Source organism: Lissotriton vulgaris, chromosome 1_1, assembly GCF_964263255.1.
Source record: "Lissotriton vulgaris chromosome 1_1, aLisVul1.2, whole genome shotgun sequence".
Lineage (NCBI taxonomy): Eukaryota > Metazoa > Chordata > Amphibia > Caudata > Salamandridae > Lissotriton > Lissotriton vulgaris.
In genome coordinates, this window is record NC_141685.1 from 1,826,397,678 (window position 1) to 1,826,417,876 (window position 20,199).

Below are 20,199 nucleotides of genomic sequence, written 5' to 3' on the forward strand. Positions count from 1 at the left end.
ACATTAGGAAACTTCATAACACATAAATCTCCCAAGATGGCCACCAGAGACAAACGAGCCCACATGTAGCACAAATATTACCCAGATGTAGCCCACATGTAGCCCAATGACAGAAGTGTGCAAAACACTTTTTATTTTTTGTGTTTTTGCAGTGTTATATAGTGCAGACTTGTCAGGTATTGGAGTGCTTTACATGAGCATTGGTTACATCACACAAGAACAAATACATTTTGGTTTTAGACATGGGGAGATTAAGTGATTTGACCAGAATCACAGAATGTCGAGCTGAAGCAGATTTTCCAACCTGGTTCCCCAGTTGCAAAGATTGCAGCTCTGGCACCACATCCTCTCCTCTAAGTGCAACATTTAATCAAGTGGTCAACTGGATAAAAAAATAAAGATAACAAATAATTTAAAAGTGCTTTGTCGCTATTTGAGAACTCAGAAAATATGCCCTCATTTTAGTTTTTTAGAGCACTAACCATAATTTTGATGCAAATAAGACCCTCTCGGATATGTAATTTCTAAAGAAAATGCTCTAGGTATTACAGTTTTGATTACATCAAGATGACGTCAGGCGTTCCACACTTTTGTAATAAATATAGAATGTTAGCAATCTAGTTGTTCATTAGGATACCGTTGAGAGGCAGAGGCCTGGGGCACGGAATCTGAAAATTGAAGGCAGGTGGGAGGGTGCAGAGGCAACAATTAGATCACACTGGGCTGGCAGGAAGGGCAGTGGTAGCACAACAGACTATGGAGGGCAATGGAAAGGGGGGCAGGGGAAACAAACCAACAATACTGGACTTGCAAGAGAGGCTCTGGCAATATAATAGACCATTGTGGGCAGAAGGAAGAGGCAGTGGCAGTACAACCATACATACAAACAGACCCGATTCAGCAAGGAAACGTCCAATGTTTTTAAGCCCAATGGGTTTTGTTTGATCTGTCTCCAGTCTACAATCTCCTCTTTCTCAATGTAAGTCAAAGGGGAAAATCAATACCCCAGTTTTTTTTCAAAATCTCCCTCTTAGCAAGCTCAAAATGTTAGCAAGTATGGTACATTGGATCATGGAAGGCAGGAGGAATTGGGGTAGGGACAGGGACTCGGATAACAGAGGACAGGAGGGACATGGAGAGGTGCACCAAACTGACCCTACAGGGCAGGCATCATGGTTTGCAGCAGCACAATTCACCACACCGGGCATGCGGGAAAGGAGTGCAGCACAACAATCCATATTCAGCAATAGAGAGGGGACAGGACCATGCACATGGACAACAGAGAACAGAGGGGAAAGAGGCAATGGTAGGTAGCTGACCATAATGGACAGACAGGAGAGAAAGCTGCAGCATAACGGACCATAAAGGGCAGGAGGGATGGGTCAGGGGCATTACAATGGAATAGACAAGCCAGGAGGGAGGGAATAAGGGTCTGCACATGGAAACAGAGGTCTGGAGGCAAGGGGGCAGGAGCAGCAAGATGACCATGGAGGTCAGGCAGGATGGGCACTAGAAGCAAGACACACCATGGAGAGCAACAGTGAGACTAATGGCATGCACACAGACCATGGAGGGAAGGTGGGAGGGGGTCAGGGGTAGCTAGCTGACCACACAGGGATGGTAGGAGGGGCCGTGGCTGCACAGAAGACCATGCATGGCAAGCGGGAGGGTTAGTGGCAGCGCAATGGCTAAGATAGACATGAAGGAGGGTGCAGGGGCATGCACAAAGGACCATGGAGGATAGAAGGGAGGGTCAGGACCTGGGCACAGATCAGAGTTCAGGGGAAGGGGCCTCACAACAGACCACGCGGGGGAGGCAGGAGGAGCAGTTGCAGCACAACAGACCAGGGAGGGCAGAAGGGTGTGGCAGTAAAATGGACCATGGAGGACAGGAGGAAGGAGATAGGGGCATGGAATTCTGGACAGGCAGGGACAGGTTACAGTCATCTGACAATGCTAGGCAGGTAGGAGGGGAGTGGAAGCTCAACAGAACACTCAAAGTAGATAGGAGTGGCAGGTCCATGGAACATGGTGGGCAAAAAGGATGGAGCAGGGACATGCACACAGACATCGAAGGGCAGGGTGAAGGTGCGAGACCAAATCCCATAGCATGTGAGAAAAACATCCCAAAACACTAGTGGTATTAAAGGAGTGCAAATCAGAACTGGTGGCAGAAAAAATATATCGGACAAGAGCATCTAGACTTTGACTCCCTGTCTGGAGGACGTAAGGCAGTTGCCAATGTCGGAGGAGGGTGTAGTAAAGTAGCAGCCTTAACTACAAAGCTTTAGTACTATATTTATTAAAAGGGAGTTTTTAGAGATAAACTGAGAAGCATTCCTTCCTCTGTCCTGATGGCAATGATATTTGTGAACTAAGGCAAGTCAGGGGTCATGTGACCCATATGTGTGGGCTAGATTCTTATTATGCATTAAGTAAACATGTAGTCTATTAAATCAAACCAAATAGGTTTTTTTTAATAAAGGAATTCTTAACTCCCATATTGGAAGCTGGTCTCATGTATAATGAAGAAAAAGGGGCTCTGCAAAAAAATAAAATAATAAATTACCTAGGATGACATAATGAGAGTTTGTGGGTCATGTGCATTACAGTTTGGTGGAGTAAACTATTTGTTACTAGACCTGCAGGTCTAGTAACATTTTGTATGATTTTTCGAGGCCTCATCCAAAAAGGAATTGAATAGTCCTTCTTAGGGCCCATATGAATAATGAGACCATAGCAGGCCATACTTAATTGAGAGTCTCATTTGAGCAGAGAGCTACCTGTGTTCAGATGTCCGGCGGAGTCAGACATGTAGTCACCCTTCCAGACTTTACACACATACATACACATGTGCTAGTGCACACATCTGCACAGTAGGTGGTTTTGAAAGTTAGTCAATGGAGGTTACAGCTCAGAACTATTTCACCTCATAACTTTCAGTGGGTGTGATCTCAATAGAAGATCCCAGGCCACAGCGGGGGTAAAAAAATAGAGGTCCCAAAGTATATACAGAGGTCACAAATAGAATAATCTGGGGTTTCACAAGTTAAAATCTGTTCCTTATATGTGTCAGGAAGGCAGGTGTTCTCATCTGAAGGCCATGCAGTACATTCCCCTGCACAGTCTCCCCATGGTAAACCACCCTAGTCCTAGATCGGCCTTTCCTCTAAGAGAGCAATGTCATGATCAGTACCTTGCTCCACCACACAGGTGATGAAGATGGCTGAACAAATCCTACATTTTAAGCCTGCAGGTTCCTGATATGAGGCAACCACCAAAGACCCATAGAAATAATCATATGTCACTATACCAAAAGACTGTTAAAGTGGCACTTTGGTGATAAGCTGTCACTCTGTAAACACACAAATCCTCTTTTTTCATACCTCAAATAAAAAATGCAGACTCACATACAAAAGGCACTTCCCATCATCATATGACAGTTTACTTTCCCTTTTGTTTAGCTGCTATAACCCAGTCTGGATTTATCGCCTTCCGCAAGATAGCCAAGCACTTCTCCTGTCTCAGCCTATATACAACTAAAGTTTTAGCTCATTTGTGGCCATAACCACTAAATTCCAGCGACCGAACATTCGAAAGGTTGACCTAAAACTCGCTTTCAAATTACCTAGTCTTGTGGCCAAGCCTAAACAGCAATATTACAAGATTTTAACAATGCACTGTTTAACTTTCCAAGACAGTCATCCATGTCACTTTTATGATGCCAAACAGGATTGCTGATACCCCAAGAAAGTGCACAGTATAAACTACTCACTCTATTGTTCATACAAAACACAGGCATGACAGTTTTGCCTATTTCATCTAAACATCATCCACAGCCATCTTTAAGTCTCCTTAGGCCTGGGGGTCCCCATCCTCCAGGACCAATATTAAAATTAAAGAGGAAGGGGGCCGGGTGGAACCTTCCCTCGTGCCAATTTCCGCCCTGAAGTCCCCATTCCGAGGGACCCGGTACATTTCTTTTGGGAGGAGGGTGCACGTGGCCTCCCTCCCCGGGTCGCTTAGTGCATTTGGGGGTGGGGGGCAGGATAGCATGGGGCCCCCCCTCCCAAGGCTAAATGTAGCCCCAGGGACCCCATCCTCTGAGGCCCAGCACAATATTCATGGGGGAGGGGGACACGTGGCCCACAGGGCAATTTCAGCCCCAGGAGCCCCGGCCAACAAAGGGTGGTTGCCCTGGTACTCTATGATTGGGGGCGTTCGGGGTAGCCACACTTCACCAGCCTGCTCCCCGCATCTAGCAGGAGCCGGTACTGCCTGCAAGGAGCAGCTTAAAATGGTGCTCCCTGCGGGCGGTAGCAGTCTTTTCATCTGCTTCCCTGATGACTTCAGGACGGGCAGGAAAACAGATGAAATGTCATTTTTCAAGCTCCCGCCCACTCGGATCAGACTTGGTGTTTGCACCAAGTGCACCATGGGGTGAGAGGGGGGCCTTGTTCCTCTCACCCCATAAAACTGCACCAGGCGATCAGGTATGGGGTTCCTGGGCCGTATTCGGCCTGGGGAGGGGGCACCACATGCACCCCCTCCCCCAACATAAAAATATTTGTTTCCCTTCTGGACCTGGCCCTCCTGTAGGGCTTTAAAGCAAGCAAATGTGGAAGACCACACTTGTGAGTTTTTTAAAAATGTATTTAAATGTTACTGCGGATTCGCAGCAAAATGAAAACAACTATCTTTTTGGCCACCACTAGACCTAGGCATGAAGGTGGGGGAGTCAGGGGGAGTTGGGATCAGGGTATTCCTACCATGCCCCCTTGTATCATTTTCTTGCATTTTTATTATTTTTAGGACTCGGTACCGAGCCCTGAGATGGTTGCCACCACTTCCTGATTGAGGTGGTGGCAGGAAATCAAATCTGAATTTGAGATCTGTCTGATTCTACAGAGCCTCTGAGTCCCTTGATAAACAAAGTTTTTGAGCAATAATTGCTGAAATACTACTGAACGGATTTACATCAGAACACAAAAACCACTCTTTCTGGACCTAAATCTAGCTTTCTTTCAAAGTTGGTGTAAATCCATTCAGTGGTTAAGGCCTATTTTTCTAACCACCCCCCCCCCCGCACACACACACACACTGAACGGATCACCCCGTAATTTTCCATGTGCAAACTAGGGGGGGAAAAAAACTTTTTGGGAACATTTTGTTCAGATTTGGCAAACGGCACCAAAGTTATTAGCAACAGAAAAAATGCTTCAACTATGGAATCATAGTCCTAATTATAACTACCCATTGTCAAACACCACTGGTTAAAATATATATATATATATATATATATGTGTGTGCGTATATGTGTATGTATATATATATATATATATATATTGACACCACACCAAACTTCACCATCAAAGAAGGCGCTGACTCCGTGTATCTCAGTTCAAGGGTGTTTATTTCTTACATCAGCTTCTGCTCAGACGCGTTTCGGCGGCTACTCCCGTCTTGCTCACTAACATCTGACCATAGAATGTTGCGCTTTATATACATGTTACAAATTCACATGAGCCATAATTAACATCACTAATTGGCATTGGTTTGTTACCATGGTGACTTGGGTTACACCCACATGCTTACGTGACCACTCTCATGATTTTGACATCTTTTGGCGGGTTAGTTAATTGCCAAATGTCACGTTCATTAACATGTTATTTAAACATTAGCATTATGTTTTTTAGAAGTGCTCGGGTTTTCTAATACATCATAATCCTGTACATATCAGAACACTCGATCATTTATATCATGTTACATTGCTGGTCCCTGTTTTATAGAGATTACATTTCCCAATTGTCAAAGTACCATACATTACACCCTACGTATTAACCTACGTCATTGGGGTTCGGGCGTATCTGAGGAAAGGTGTGTTATTCTCGTGACTGTGATTGGTTTGCGGAGTGGGTTAGTACAAAGGGGCTCGGTTTCACCGGTGATCGGTTTGCTGATCTAGTGGCAGAGTCAGAACATGTTACTGTGTTGACAGTCCCGCCTCATGCAACCGGTAAGCTGGAACTGTGTTTGTTAAATATATATATATAGGTGTGTATGTATATATATATGTATATATAGGTGTGTATGTATATATATCCACCACACCTTGACTTCACGATTCCCTGCCACCGGATTCCCTGATGACATCACTGATGACATCTCAAATGACATCGTTGATGACTTAATCCAGTAAATGTGGTTTTGTTTGATATTTAAATATGTATCATATATATACCAATCTGTATTGAAGATTGAGTGGATATATAACTGTGTGGATGGAGGATATAGTAGCTGTCCGTTTAAGTGAGTAATTAAAACTGTCTCACTAAATACATGGGTTAGTAACTAAACTATGTGAATGTTTGCATCACTGTCTCTGATGTTGTATAACCTGCTGCATCAGTTGGTCACTAACTAAATGAGTGTCTATATTAGCTATTGATTAGTTGGCTGGATATTTGTATGGGAGACTGAGTATGTGTGAGGTTGGGTTGGGGTGTGTAACTCTATGCATATTAGTGTAAGTGCTTGATTGAATAGGTGTATGGGTTTAAGAGTGCATGTGGAAACAGTTGTTTGGGTGACTGAGTGTTTATTTGTGTGTTGGTGAGCGAATATATGTCTCAGTTTACAAAATATATATGTCTCAGTGGCACATATCCAACAAAGTACAAAAATAAAAGGCATTGTATGTGAGAGTTGGTGAATATAAATAAGTATACGTAAGAATCAGTGATTGTGAGTAACTGTATGGATGAGTGTATAATTGTAATAGTGATTTTTTAACATAGTAACTATGAGTTACTATGTGTATGAATAAATGAGGTGTGTATAACTGTGTAGGTGAGTAAATGTAAGTTTGATGGATTCTTTTCATGAGTGAGTAGGATGACTGCATAGCCAACTAGGATGACTGCTGATGTGTCAATGTCTATATAGGTGTATGAGTGCATTTGATAGTGTTCTATTGATCAGTGACTGCATGTATACGTGATTCTGTGGGTGAATGAGTAGTTGTGTGTGTAGACTTAGGAATCAGTAAGTGGGTATGCAGTAACTGGTATTGGTGTGTCAATGGTTTCAAATATGGTACTCTGTATTTTAAGTGAGTGAGCAAAAGTTATACTAGTGTGTGATGAGGTGTATCAGAGTGTCACATGGATGATGTCATCAGTGATGTCATTTGAGAGGTCTTCAGTGATGTCACTGACTATGTCATGAATGATGTAATATGTGACATCATCAGTAGGGCTGGGCGGTAAATTCCGTACTGCTCGTGGAATTTGGGTAATATCGCATTCCGCGGAGAACGCGAAATTGCCCAAAATTGTTCGTTCCGCGACTTAGCGAAATGTTTTGCTTGTTCGTGTTCTCAAAATGCGTGTTCGCGAGATATTTCCCCCCGAGCACGCAAACAGCAATTGCGAACGGGAAAAAAGCATCGCGAACAAGAAATTCCGTGTGTTCGTGGAATTTCTGCGCGTTCGCAGAGATTTTTTACCATTTCGTGGAGATTTGCGTAACGCGATTCCGCCCACCCCTAATCATCAGCAGTGCCTTATAGGGGGGGCCCTCCAGGCTTCGCTCCCGATTGCTTAGTTGAAATGAAGAACAAAAATCTAAACAGGCCCTCTATACCCTTCCCTTTCCAATAAAATAACCCCACCAACCCCCACCCTTACCCTGCCCACCCCACCCTCCCTCCCGTCCCTACCCGTCCAGTGCCTTATGTAATAGAATGTGTATACTTTAGCCCCTGCCCCTCCTCTCCTTCTCTGTCCGGTGTAAAAACCGTTAGACCGTGTGTTCTGTCGGTGGTGTAAGTCTCAGTAACCTCAGGTATCTCGGGCATGTAAGTTCTTTGAATTCTGTAGCTGGGAGTGCATGAAAAGGTTGCCACAGCTCCTCGATTTATTCCACCTCCCCGGTCAGCATGAGGGATAATTTTTCCAATGCCAGGACGTGCTACAATCTGTGAAACCAACCCGTAATGGAAGGGATAGAGGTCGTGCGCCAATGTATTAGGATATTTTGAACCGCTGAGCCCAATGCTATGGCGATCTGCCTACCTCTGCGGGATTTCAGTGGATACATTAAGCCATTAGGGAGACCAAGCAGGACATAAGCCGGGAGGCGGGGCATCTCTATTTCAAAGTGAGCATCAATCTCGTCAATCACCTCTTTCCAGTAGGGATGCAGAAGTGGGCACTCCCATAAGATATGTGTCAATGTACCCACTTGCCCACATTCGCGCCAACAGGTGTTCTCTATGTGCCGGTTCATCTCATGCAGCCGTTCCGGGGTATGGTACCAATAAGTAGATACCTTGGTAAATGTTTCAGTGAGGCCGACGTGATAGGCGGAGTGTCTCGCTCGATACGAAATCTGGTCCCATTCCTTATGGCTCAGTGTCCTACCTAATTCCTTGTTCCATCGCTCTCTGCCAGGGATATGAAAGTGGGAAGGAGGAAGCTGTAACATTTTATAGAGATCTGTAATGAGTTTAGCGTCCGACGTGCGTGTCACCAACCATTTCTCATATGGTAGCAATTTCCTGTCTGCAGACTCCCTCACCTGTGGCTGTAGTGCCCAGTGTCGTACCTGCCAGTATCGCATTCTATCTGTTTCAGACAACTGATAGCTCTCTTTGAGGCTCCGAAAGGGAAGGACCCCCTCTTCATCATACAGGTGAAAGAGTGCTCTGCAACCAGTCGTTCGCCAGTGTGTAAAGGCTCCTGGTTCCGTCCCCGGTGTAAAGTCCGGGTTGTCCACAATAGGCGTGAACGGAGAGGGGAACGTGGTGAGGTCAAAGTGCTTGTTGGTGACATCCCATATTCTCAGCGGTACCCTTGTGACATAAGACGCGTATAGGTTCGGAGGGCGATGCGGTCTACGCAGGAATGGTACCTCCTGTAATGGGCGCCCCGCCACCGCCTGGTCCTGGAATAGCCAGTGCTTGTCTGACTCCCACCTGCTCCACTCGACCAGGTACCGCAGCTGTGACGCCTGAAAATATTTGCGTAGATCTGGGATCCCCAGTCCCCCCGACTCCGGCGCTAAGGTGGTGAGGGCCCGTTTCATCCGGGGTTTACGGCCTTGCCAAATAAAGCGGGACATGTCCGACTGCGTCTGCTGAATCCAGCCCTTTGGGGGTTGCAGCGGCAAAGCTCGGAACAAGTACAGAATCTGGGGCAAGACCGTCATCTTGATCGCCGCTATCCTGCCAAGCCAGGATATCGTGCCCTTGCCCCATCTCCCCAGCTCCTCCTTGATCTTCTTGCTCAGAGCCGCATAATTAATAGTCACCATCGTCTGCAACGTGGGCGCCAGCAAGATACCCAAGTACTGTACTTGGTGTTGTGACCAATGCATGGGAAAAAGCCCCTGCAACTCCCGTCTCGTCGCGGGTGTCAAGGAGATGTCTAGCGCTGTAGACTTCCCCATGTTCATCCTGAATCCCGCCACCCTCGAGAAGGCCTCAAGTTCGGTTATACATGCGGGCAAAGCACGTCTCGGGTCCTCCAGTGTCAGTATCACGTCATCCGCGTAAAGGCTGATTGTATGGACATATCCCCCCATCCTAACACCCGTCGCATCTGGGTTCTGTCGTACTCTCTGGGCAAATGGCTCCATATAAAGAGCGAAGAGGAGAGGGGACAGTGGGCACCCCTGTCTAGTGCTGCGTTCAATGGTAAACCGCCTAGAGCTACAGCCATTCACTCGCACCGCTGCCGACGGGAGCTTGTAGCAATTAAACACCATAGACCGGAATTTCTCCCCTATACCCGTCTTCTCCATCACCCGGTCTAGATATGGCCAGTGTACACGATCAAACGCTTTCTCAGCATCGACCGACAGCAACATCCTCTCTCCAGGGATCCGGGAGGCTTTTTCTAAAATGTGAACTACTCTCTTTGTATTATCTACGGTCTGTCTTCCAGGCACAAAGCCGGCCTGGTCCGGTTCCACCAAACCTGGGAGATGCTGCGCTAGCCTAGCTGCGAGGATCCCTGTGTATAATTTGAGATCAACATTTAAGAGGGAGATCGGCCGGTATGAGCTGCACTGAGTCCTGTCTTTCCCCGGCTTATGTATGACCGACACCGTGGCTTGCAAGAGATCAGGGGGGATAGCCCCAGGGGCGGAGAAGGAGTTAAACAGCTTGGTTAAGATGGGTGCCAATGTGGTGCTAAACGTTCTGTAAAAGAGAGTAGTATAGCCGCCTGGGCCCGGGGCTTTCCCATGTTTAAGTCTAGCGATGGCAGCTATAACCTCCTCTATCCGGATCTCCCGCTCTAAGTACTCCGCTTGCAGTGATGCTAGGGATGAGAGGGTCACCGTGTCCAAATAGGCATCCGGTTCCCGCAACCGCGAACTCTCCTCCGTATACAGCTCAGAGTAGAATTGGCGGAAGGCTTCAGCTATCTCAGCGTCGTCGGTGACTGTCAGCCCAGCACCAACCGCAATTTCCTTTACCCGACGACATTGGTGCGCCACCCTGAGTTTGTTCGCTAGTAAATGACCGCATCTGTCACCTCCCGTGTAGTAAGCATGTTTCAGACGCAGCGCCGCATATTCCGCTCTATCCGAGTCCAGGGTCGACAGGAGTTTCCTTGCTGCCTTCAGCTGCCTCCAAATCCTGGGGGCCCCGGTGCGGCGGTGTACCTGCTCAAGTTCCCTGACTTTTTGCGTTAGTTCTTCCCGTTTCAGTCGCCTATCTTTGTTTTCCGCCGAGGAGATCGCGATGAACTCTCCCCTCAATACTGCCTTAAGTGCTGCCCATTGGGTCGCCAATTGGGTGTCGGTGTTATCATTATGAGACTGGAAGTCCCCTATGGACTCCTTTATGCGTTTTACCACTGTCTTTTTGTGCATGAGAGCGTCTCTAAGGCGCCAGACTCCGCGATGGGCCAAGTCGACGGAAGAGCAAAGGTCCCAGAAACCGGCGCGTGATCCGAGAGAGAAAGGACGCCTATCTCAGACGCCGTGGCTAGATCGCTGACCGGTGACCATCAGATAGTCTAGTCTGGCATATGTCTTGTGCGCATATGTGTTGTGCGCATGTGTGTAGTAGGAGTAGTCCCAATCTAAGGGGTGAAGCCGGCGCCAAAGATCGTGAAGATCCAAGTCAGCCAGTTGTGTTTTCCCTGTTTGTGACAATTCCCCAGTTTGTGAGTGACGCTGAGCCGACCTGTCCACCGACGAGTCAAACACCATGTTCAGATCCCCCCCTAGGATAATATGTCTGTCAGGTGACGCTGTGATGTCCACTAATGCAGAATGAAGGAAGCGCTCCTGATGCTCGTTCGGGCTATAGATTGTCCCAATAGTAAACGGCAAGGACCCCAACTTAAATCTATAGGCTAAACGTCTCCCTTTCTGTTCTGCGAATTTATGCAAAACTTCCCCCCTAAAGGACTTGGACACTAAGATCGCCACCCCAGCTGTTTTAGTAGTGTTTGAGGAGAAGAACTGCGTGGGGAAGTGGCGTGACCGCAGCCTATGGCAGTCATGTGTTAGTAAGTAAGTCTCCTGGAGAAGACAGATGTCTGCTTGCGTGCCCTCTAGCAGCGACAGGATCGCTTTTCTCTTAGTTGGATTGTTAAGCCCCTTGACGTTTAGGGTCACAACTTTAAGGCCCGCCATGTATGAGCAAGACAATGTGACAAAAGCGGTGGATCAGGGTCACTGAGCAATAGTCCATTAGCCAAACTAACCTGAGAGCCCCGACAGGGCAGTGCGGATGCATCAAGAGCACTGGACGGAACTTCCTCGACCTCCCCCCCCCCCCCCCCCCCCCCTCTCCGCAACTCCCCAACTCCCCCCTCCCAGTCCCCCAACTCTTCCTCCAAACATTCCCTTCCCCTCCCCCCTCTCCCAACCCCCCGGAATCCTTCTATGTATGGTGCCAGTCATGTCCCTACCGGACAAGTCTGTGGTATGATACCTTAGTAGACGTCCAGCCATACGTATCCTCCCCCCGCCCCCCCTCCCCTCCACACCCCAAGCCTGCAACAACAGCAATGCTATGTCTTTCTCGCCCCAGAGCAGTTTTACGCTGTCAGTGCGACATCTTCATCAACAGCTAAGTCTCTGGAAACAGTTTGGATGGCATTTGCCATCTCGGCTCTAATAGTGGGTGAGCCCGGGCTCCGTGATGTGGTCGTCGTCCTGCGCCCTGCGACCCTTCGCCAGCCCTCATCGGTGGTGCGTCTCCTCCGTGGTGTGGGTGATTCCTCTTCTTCCGCGGCGATCCCTAGTACTTCGTACGTGTCCTGCAGGGACCGCAGTTGATGCGTTACGCCATTCCATCGCAAGATGAGGCGGAAAGGGTGTCCCCATGAGTAGGGCGTTTCATGCTGCCGCAGGAAGTCTGTCGCTATCTTGAACGCTTTACGCTTTTGAAGTGTGATTGCAGAAAGGTCCTGATAAAAGGCTACAGGGTGGCCACGAAACGTTAATGATTGTTTTTTCCGCGCCTCAGCCATGATCCGTTCCTTCAGCGGGAAATCGGGGAGGAAGGCCAGTATGTCCGGTGGCGGGGCCGTTGCTCGCCATGGCGGTCCCACCCTGTGCGCCCTGTCTATCTGTATGGGAAAGTCCGCAGCCTCACCCAGTATGTCCCGGAAGAGCTCCCGCAAATAATTGGCTACATCCGTGCTCTCCTCCGAGGATGGTATTCCTCGGACCCTTATGTTGTTTCTTCGAGACCTATTCTCCAAGTCCTCATTGTGCGATTGAAGGTCTAGTTGCTGATCTCTGAGGCGCAGTACCTCCTGCTATAGTTGTGTAATTTCTTCGTCCTGTCGCTGTGTTGAGCTTTCCACCGTGGTCACTCTCTCACCCAAGCCATCCACTTCTCTATGTATTTCACGGCTATTCTTTTAGAAGCCAGTCAGTTGGCTTGGAGCTCTGTGAGTCAGTCTGTCGGCACGACCCTCTACACTACACAAACACCACTGCACTACCCTACACCCTAAAACACTACTCCCAGCACGGCCCCTTAAACTACAGAAATACCACTGTGCTACCTTAAACCTTAAAACACTACCCCCAGCAGGACCCCCTACACTACACAAACAACACTGCACTACCCTAAACCCTAAAGCACTACCCCTAGCACAACCCCTTACACTACCCAAACACCACTGCACTAACTTAAAACCTAAAACACTATCCCCAGCACAACCTCCTACACTATCCAAACACCACTGCCCTACCCTAAACCCCTACCCCAAGCACAACCCCCTACATTATACAACCACCACTGCACTACCCTAAACCCTAAAACACTACCCCATCACAAGCCCCTACACAAACACCACTGCACTATCCTAAACCCTAAAATACTACCCCCAGTACGACCCCCTACACTACACAATCACCGCTGCACTACCCTAAACGCTGCATCTACCCCAGCTTGACTCCCTACACTTCCCTACACTACCCAAACATCACTACACTATTGTAAACCCTAAATCTATCTCCAGCATGGCCCTCTATACTATCCAAACACCACTGCACTACCCTAAACCCTAAAACACTACCCCAACACAACCCCTTACACTACCCAAACACCACTGCATTACCCTAAAACACTGCCCCCTGCATGACCTCCTACACTTCCCAGACACCACTGCGCTACCCTAAACCTTAAAGCACTTCCCCGAGCACAACCCCCTAAACTATACAAACACCACTACACTACCCTAAACCCTAAAACACTACTTCCAGCACAAGCCCCTACACTACTCAAACACAACTGCACTACCCTAAACCCTACAACACTACCCCCAGCACAACCCCCTACACTACCCAAACACCACTGCACTACCCTAAACCCTCAATCTACCCCAGCATGACTCCCTACACTACCCAAACATCACTGCACTATCCTAAACCCTCAATCTACCCCAGCATGACTCCCTACACTATCCAAACATCACTGCACTATCCTAAATCCTAAATCTACCTCCAGCATGACCCCTATACTATCCAAACACCACTGCACTACCCTAGACCCTAAAACACTACCCCAGCATGACCCCTACACTACCCAAACACCACTGCACTACCGTAAACCATAAAACGCTACCCCCAGCATGACCCCCTACACTACCCAAACACCACTGTACTACCCTAAACCATAAAACACTAACAATCCGTTGGGACACATCTCTGTTTTTGCGAGCCGATGGCCTGTAGCTCTCTCTTTGCTAACCAAGCCCACAGGCCGCAGCTCTCCCTCTGCGAGGCTGCCAGACGGCCCGCAGGTCTCCCTGTGCTAGCCAGATCTCAGCTGTCACTCTGCGAACCGGTATTGGGAATATAAGACAGCTCTAAAAAGAGCCTTTGTGTTTATTAGTCGGAGTTACATATAAGTGTGGATGCACAGCGTCAGGTTATTCAGACAACTCGATTTCCCTGATCTGTGAAGTGTACTCCATCACTTCTGTAGATATCAGCCCTATCAAAATGTATGTTGTTGTTGTAGATTGACCCTATTGTTAATGTTATGGGTGTCTTATATAGCGCTCGGCTACTCCAAGGAGTGTCCCGGCGCTTTCTGACCCACAGCAAAGCTACAGAAAAGAAAGAGCGGTGAAAAAGATAAAAAACAGACTGATCACTGTCCATAGAGCCATGCTTTCAGACCTTTTCTAAATGCCAGCAGGTTTGGGGTACAGCGGAGCGACAGGGGGAGGGTATTCCATAACTGGGGAGCAAGATATTTGAAAGAGCGTCCCCCAACCCTTGCTTTTCTAATAACGGGGACAGTAGCCAAACCAAGAGATTCCGATCTAAGGGATCTTGTAGGTTTGTAGAAGGTAAGGCGTTTCTGGATGTATTCAGCTCCCACTGCATGGAGTGCCTTATGCGCCAGCGTGAGTGCTTTAAAAACAATCCGCTTCCTAGAAGGGAGAGTAACAGGTCCGAGGCTATTGTATGGTCTCTGAGGTGTGCAGACACAGCTTTGTTGACATTTTTCCTAGATTTTTCAATCTGAGGACAAAATTGGTTTGACCATTCCACTTCTGTCTTTGGCTTATATTGGAATATACAAAGAGAGTTTGAGGCAAAAGCAACATCAATTGTCTAAAGGTGTCCTTCATTCGAAATTAGCATTAAAAAACCGTTGAAATTCACTGAAAAAACCATAGGTTTCAGGGACGATATAGTTACAAATTAGCATTTAAAAAAACTTTGAAATTCACTGAAAAAAATAGGTTTCAGGGACGTTATAGTTACAAATTAGCATTTAAAAAAAACTGTGAAACTCACTGAAAAAACCATATGTGTCAGGAACGTTCTAGTTATTGGACATTTCGCTTATACAAAACCATAGAAATTTCGCTGTTATAGTTGTTGAGCTAACTATAACTCTCACCCCCGCAATGCACTGCTGATGACCTCACATATTACATCATTCATGACAAGGTCATTGACATCCCAGATGACATCACTGATGACATCTCAAATGACATCACTGATGTCATCATCCACGTGACAATCTGATGCACCTCCTCACACCCTTATATATTCTTTGATACACCACCTGTAAAATACAGATTAGCATTTTCAAAATCATCGACGCACCAATACCAGTTAATACAAATGCACTTGCTAATTCCTAGGTCTACAGACACATGCACTCATTCACCCCTACAACCATTCATCCATGTAGTCACTGATCATTATAACACTATCATATGCACTCAAACACCTATACAGACACTCACACACCACCACTAATCCTAGTCAGTCATGCAAAAAATCAATCACAGTTCCATTTACTCACCTACAGTTATAAACACACCACCTCATTTTTTATACAGATACTAACGCATACTTACTCTCTTATATAATCACTAACTGTTTCCACATACACTCTTAAAGTTATACACCCAGTAAATCAACCACTCACACATCTTTGCACAGAATAACATACCCCCACCCAACCACACACACACACTGTCTCTCATACAGTTACTTAGGCAACTAAACAATATCCCATATAGACACCCGTGGAGCTACTGACCAACTGATGCAGCAGGTTATACAACAACAGACAGACTGATAAAGACATTCACACAGTTTAGTCCCTAACCCATGTATTTAGTAAGACACATTTAATCACTCACTTAAACAGTGAGTCACACACCTAATAAATCCTCCATCCAGACACTTATACATCCACTCATTCGTCAATATAGCTTGGTGTATATATGTATTACATATTTAAATTTGCAAGAAAAACACATTCACAGGATGAGGTCATCAGTGATGTCATCAGTGATTTCATTTGAGATGCCATCAGTAATGTCACTGACCTTGTCATGAATGATGTAATATGTGACGTCATCAGCAGTGCATTGCGGGGCCCGAGTTATAGTTCGCTCAGCTAACTATAACAGCTTAATTTCTATGGTTTTGTATGTCCAACTAACTATAACATCCCTGAAACCTATGGTTTTTTCAGTGAATTTCAAAGTTTTTTTTAAATGCTAATTTGTAAATATAACGTCCCTGAAACCTATGTTTTTTTCATTGAATATATACATGTATGTATATAATGTATGCAGATATGTATGTGTATATATGTATGTATATAGTGTATGTATGTATATATGTATGTGTATGCATGTATATATTTATATGCGTGTATATATATTTGTGTGTGTATATATGTATGTGTGTATATTATGTGTATATTTCTGTGTATGTGTGTATATATTTATATATGTGTGTAGATTAGTGTGTATATATGTATGTATGAAATTCCAAATGCCCCAAATGTTCTTCCAGGTTTGCACACCCACAGTCAATGGGCAATGCACTATAGATAAACTAGTCAGGGATTTTTGCCTATGCTTTCCTGCCTCTCCCTCTGTAAGTGATTTCGAAGCTTCAGCAGGCGTTCCTCACCCTCGTCCTAGTTGTAGTGCACAGCCCTCCATAAGTTGTCTGTAGTCCCTCACGAGAAGCTCCCCAACAGGTTGGACATGCTCAGTCAACACCAGGGCACACTCAGGCATCCCATACCCAGACAGCTCAACCTTGCTATTTGGCTTCTGTGTGCCTAGACTTCGGTTATCTTAGTTTACCTTTTGAACATATGTCCGTCCTCATGGAGGCTACAGTCTTACTACTCAAGCATGTATGTGGAAAAGTGGAAGAGACCTGTTCACTACTACCTACCCAAATACATTGATCCACTAAAGCCTACAGTGCAGGACATTATTAGCTGTTGCACTTGCAATGCTCAGTCATGTTTTGCACTTCAAGTCTTTTACATTTAGTAGCAGTGGCCGCATACTTCCAAAGCAGGAAACACTCTTCACTTCCCAGTCATTAAAGCATTTATAGAAGGACTTGCCAGGATACCCCTGGCCCTATCCTAGAACCTCAGTATAGGTCTCACTTGGACCCCCTTTTGAGCTACTTCATTATTGCTCTCTCCAATTTTTGTCTTGGAAAGAGTTCTTGTGGCAATCGCTTACCTGAGGCGTGTGAGCGAGATCTAAGCACTCATGCTGGAAGAGCCTTTTGTTAAGGTTCATGCTGATAGGGAAGCCCTTCGAAATAAAGCCAAAGTTTCCACCCAAGGTGATCTCTCTCTGCCTTAAGTAGAAAATTGATTTCCTGGTATTTTTCCCACACCCATATTCGGTAGTAGAGCAGTACAACCCTAGATGTAAAGAGGGGCCTGATGTATTACATTGATAGGACAAAATAATTTCATAAAACGCAACAGTTACTTGTCACCTACTCTAAACCACAAAGGCAGTTCCATTTCAAAAGCAGGGTTAGCTTGCTGGGTAGTTAAGTGCATTGAAACCTGCTACACTAAGGCTAAAAGACATCTTCCTGCTCCACCAAGACTGCATTCGACATGTAAAAAAGCAGCCTGTTTTGTGTTTCTCTGGAAACATCCCAATAGCCGATAACTGTAAGGCAGTTCCTTGGTCTAAATCATACACGTTCACCAAATACTACTTTGTGAATGTCTAGATATGACAACTGGCTCAAGTGGGCCAGGCGGTACGATGTGCACTTTTCCAAACCTTTGCAACATCCTCTAGCTAGCCACCACTTCATGGAGAGCTGCTTTGCATTCTGTGCTCAGCTGCTCATTCCACAAATGGAAAATGTTAGTTACCCTTTAAGCATCTGTTCTTGGCATGTAGTGCTGCCGATTCATATGCATCCACCCTCCGCTCTAGAAGCCTTCGGGTGTTGTCTATATAAATATCCTTTAACTTTATTTCTTTCATACCTTTTCTCCTTGCATGGTCATCCTTGTGCATTTTCATACTCCATCCTCACACTCCATGTGGGAAAACAATGTCACTATGGAGTCGATACCCATGCGCATTACCAGTCATAGAAGGAGTCATTATACCTCGTGTCTCGAAAGACCTCTTCTATGAAAAACAAGTACTACACGTCCATGTCCAAGACTAGTTGGCGGAGTATGCAGAACATGTGAATCAATAACACTATATGCCACAAACAAATGCTTACATGATGAGTAACCTTTTCATATATATGTTTAAGGTTTTGCTGCTGTGGGGATGTAGTCTCGATTTAGGGAGTTAGTTACTTCCTGTGACCTTTATTAGGTTATGCAATTTGCATCCTCGTTAGTTTACGAATATACTGGTATTTCTACATGCCATTTTGTAATTTGTGAATAATATTTTATTGTGTGTATTTAAGTACTTTTCCTCTTTAAAAGAAAAGGCATTGACTCAACACTTATTTATTCAGTGTGCTTTGCTGTGGTTGTGTGTATCTGATAGAGACTTCTAGTCTCAGATTTCTTACCATAGAATTATCCCCAGGCGTTAAACTGGATTTGAATTTTTTGTCTGTAGTACCCGTGAACGCCGGTAGATGGCATAGTTCGGCTCCACATGGCGTCGTTGGCGTTGACTATGCTGGAAGTGACGGTCATGGTGCCTATATAAGCACCACCCAGGTGTGCTGACTTCAGTTCTTTTCTTTCCACCAGTCAGCACAGAACCGGGAAGAGCCTCCCCATAGTCACTTTATGACTAAAGTTTTTTTTAAAACATTTTTATAGTCTTTTTTAAGGTTTTACCTCCTGGTGTGGCAGATATGTCATCAAAGACGGCCATCTTAGAGTCTTGCAGCGACGGATGATGGTGACGGACCCATACCTTGTTCACTTTGAACGAGACCATAACCCAAAGGCCTGTCCCGACTGCCTTGCCACGCATTAAAGATCTTGAGGGAATGATCCCTCAAGGTCCTGATGACTCAAAATGGGACACCATGATGCTCAAGGTCCTGGTCGAGAAAAATGTCTTGGTAGCGTAGTCCGAGGTCGTCCTTGCACTCCAAGTCATCGAGCCATTCGGGTAAGTCTCAGTCCCGCAAAAAGAAGTTGTCATTAAAGCTTGCTTCGACTTTACCTTGTCTGTTTACTAAAGAGACGAGGGAGCGTTCCTTGACACCTTGCTTCTCGCTTCAGCCAACTCCTGGGCTGACTCTGCGCCACCCCTCATTTCTGGAAGCTGGAGAAATTCTGCTCAAATATCAGAATTTTATGAGCCCAAAACCTCCTATTTGAGTGGTCCATTCACTCTGGTGTGCCTATGTCGCCCCCTGTTTGGGAGGGGCCCCTACTAGATCCATCCTGTCGTGCCATGGCGACCTTCCCCGGCGTCAGTCTCTACCGAACATTCTTGCACTGCCCGCGCTTACCGCATCACCACCCCCATTTATATCCCCGACTCTGGCATCGCTGGACATCGACTCTGGCGACGACTGAAACCTTTTCTTCCAGGCTGGAGCCTGAATCCTATCGCTATGGACTAGGACTTAAACTGATACTGACATGCTTTCTGCCCATACTGTAGCTACAGAGGAGGGAGCTTCATTCACTATAGTGGTGCAGCGGACAGCTGAGGTCCTGGATCTTAGTCTGCCCCCGGTGGCACTCAAGACTAATGTCTTGACAGAAGTGCTGCAACCGGTAGTGTCCCATTCTGAGCGCTTATCCGATTCAATGAAGCACTTACTGATGTCCTTCTTGGGACCTGGTCATGGAGAGCCTAATGGTCCAAGCCTCCACTTCACAAGTAAATCCTGGTGTATTCCCAACCGCACCCCAGGATCGGTAATCCAAGCAGCTGGACAATTTAAACAAGAGAAAAAATTCTTCCA

The 20,199-nt window shown here is 46.3% G+C and overlaps 1 protein-coding gene across 1 annotated transcript in view; it reads left to right on the top strand.

Annotated features, from left to right (window-relative positions):
- WASHC4 (WASH complex subunit 4) overlaps positions 1-20,199 on the top strand; it is a 975,954-nt gene that overhangs the window by 404,570 nt on the left and 551,185 nt on the right. The gene's annotated exons all lie outside the window — the stretch shown is intronic.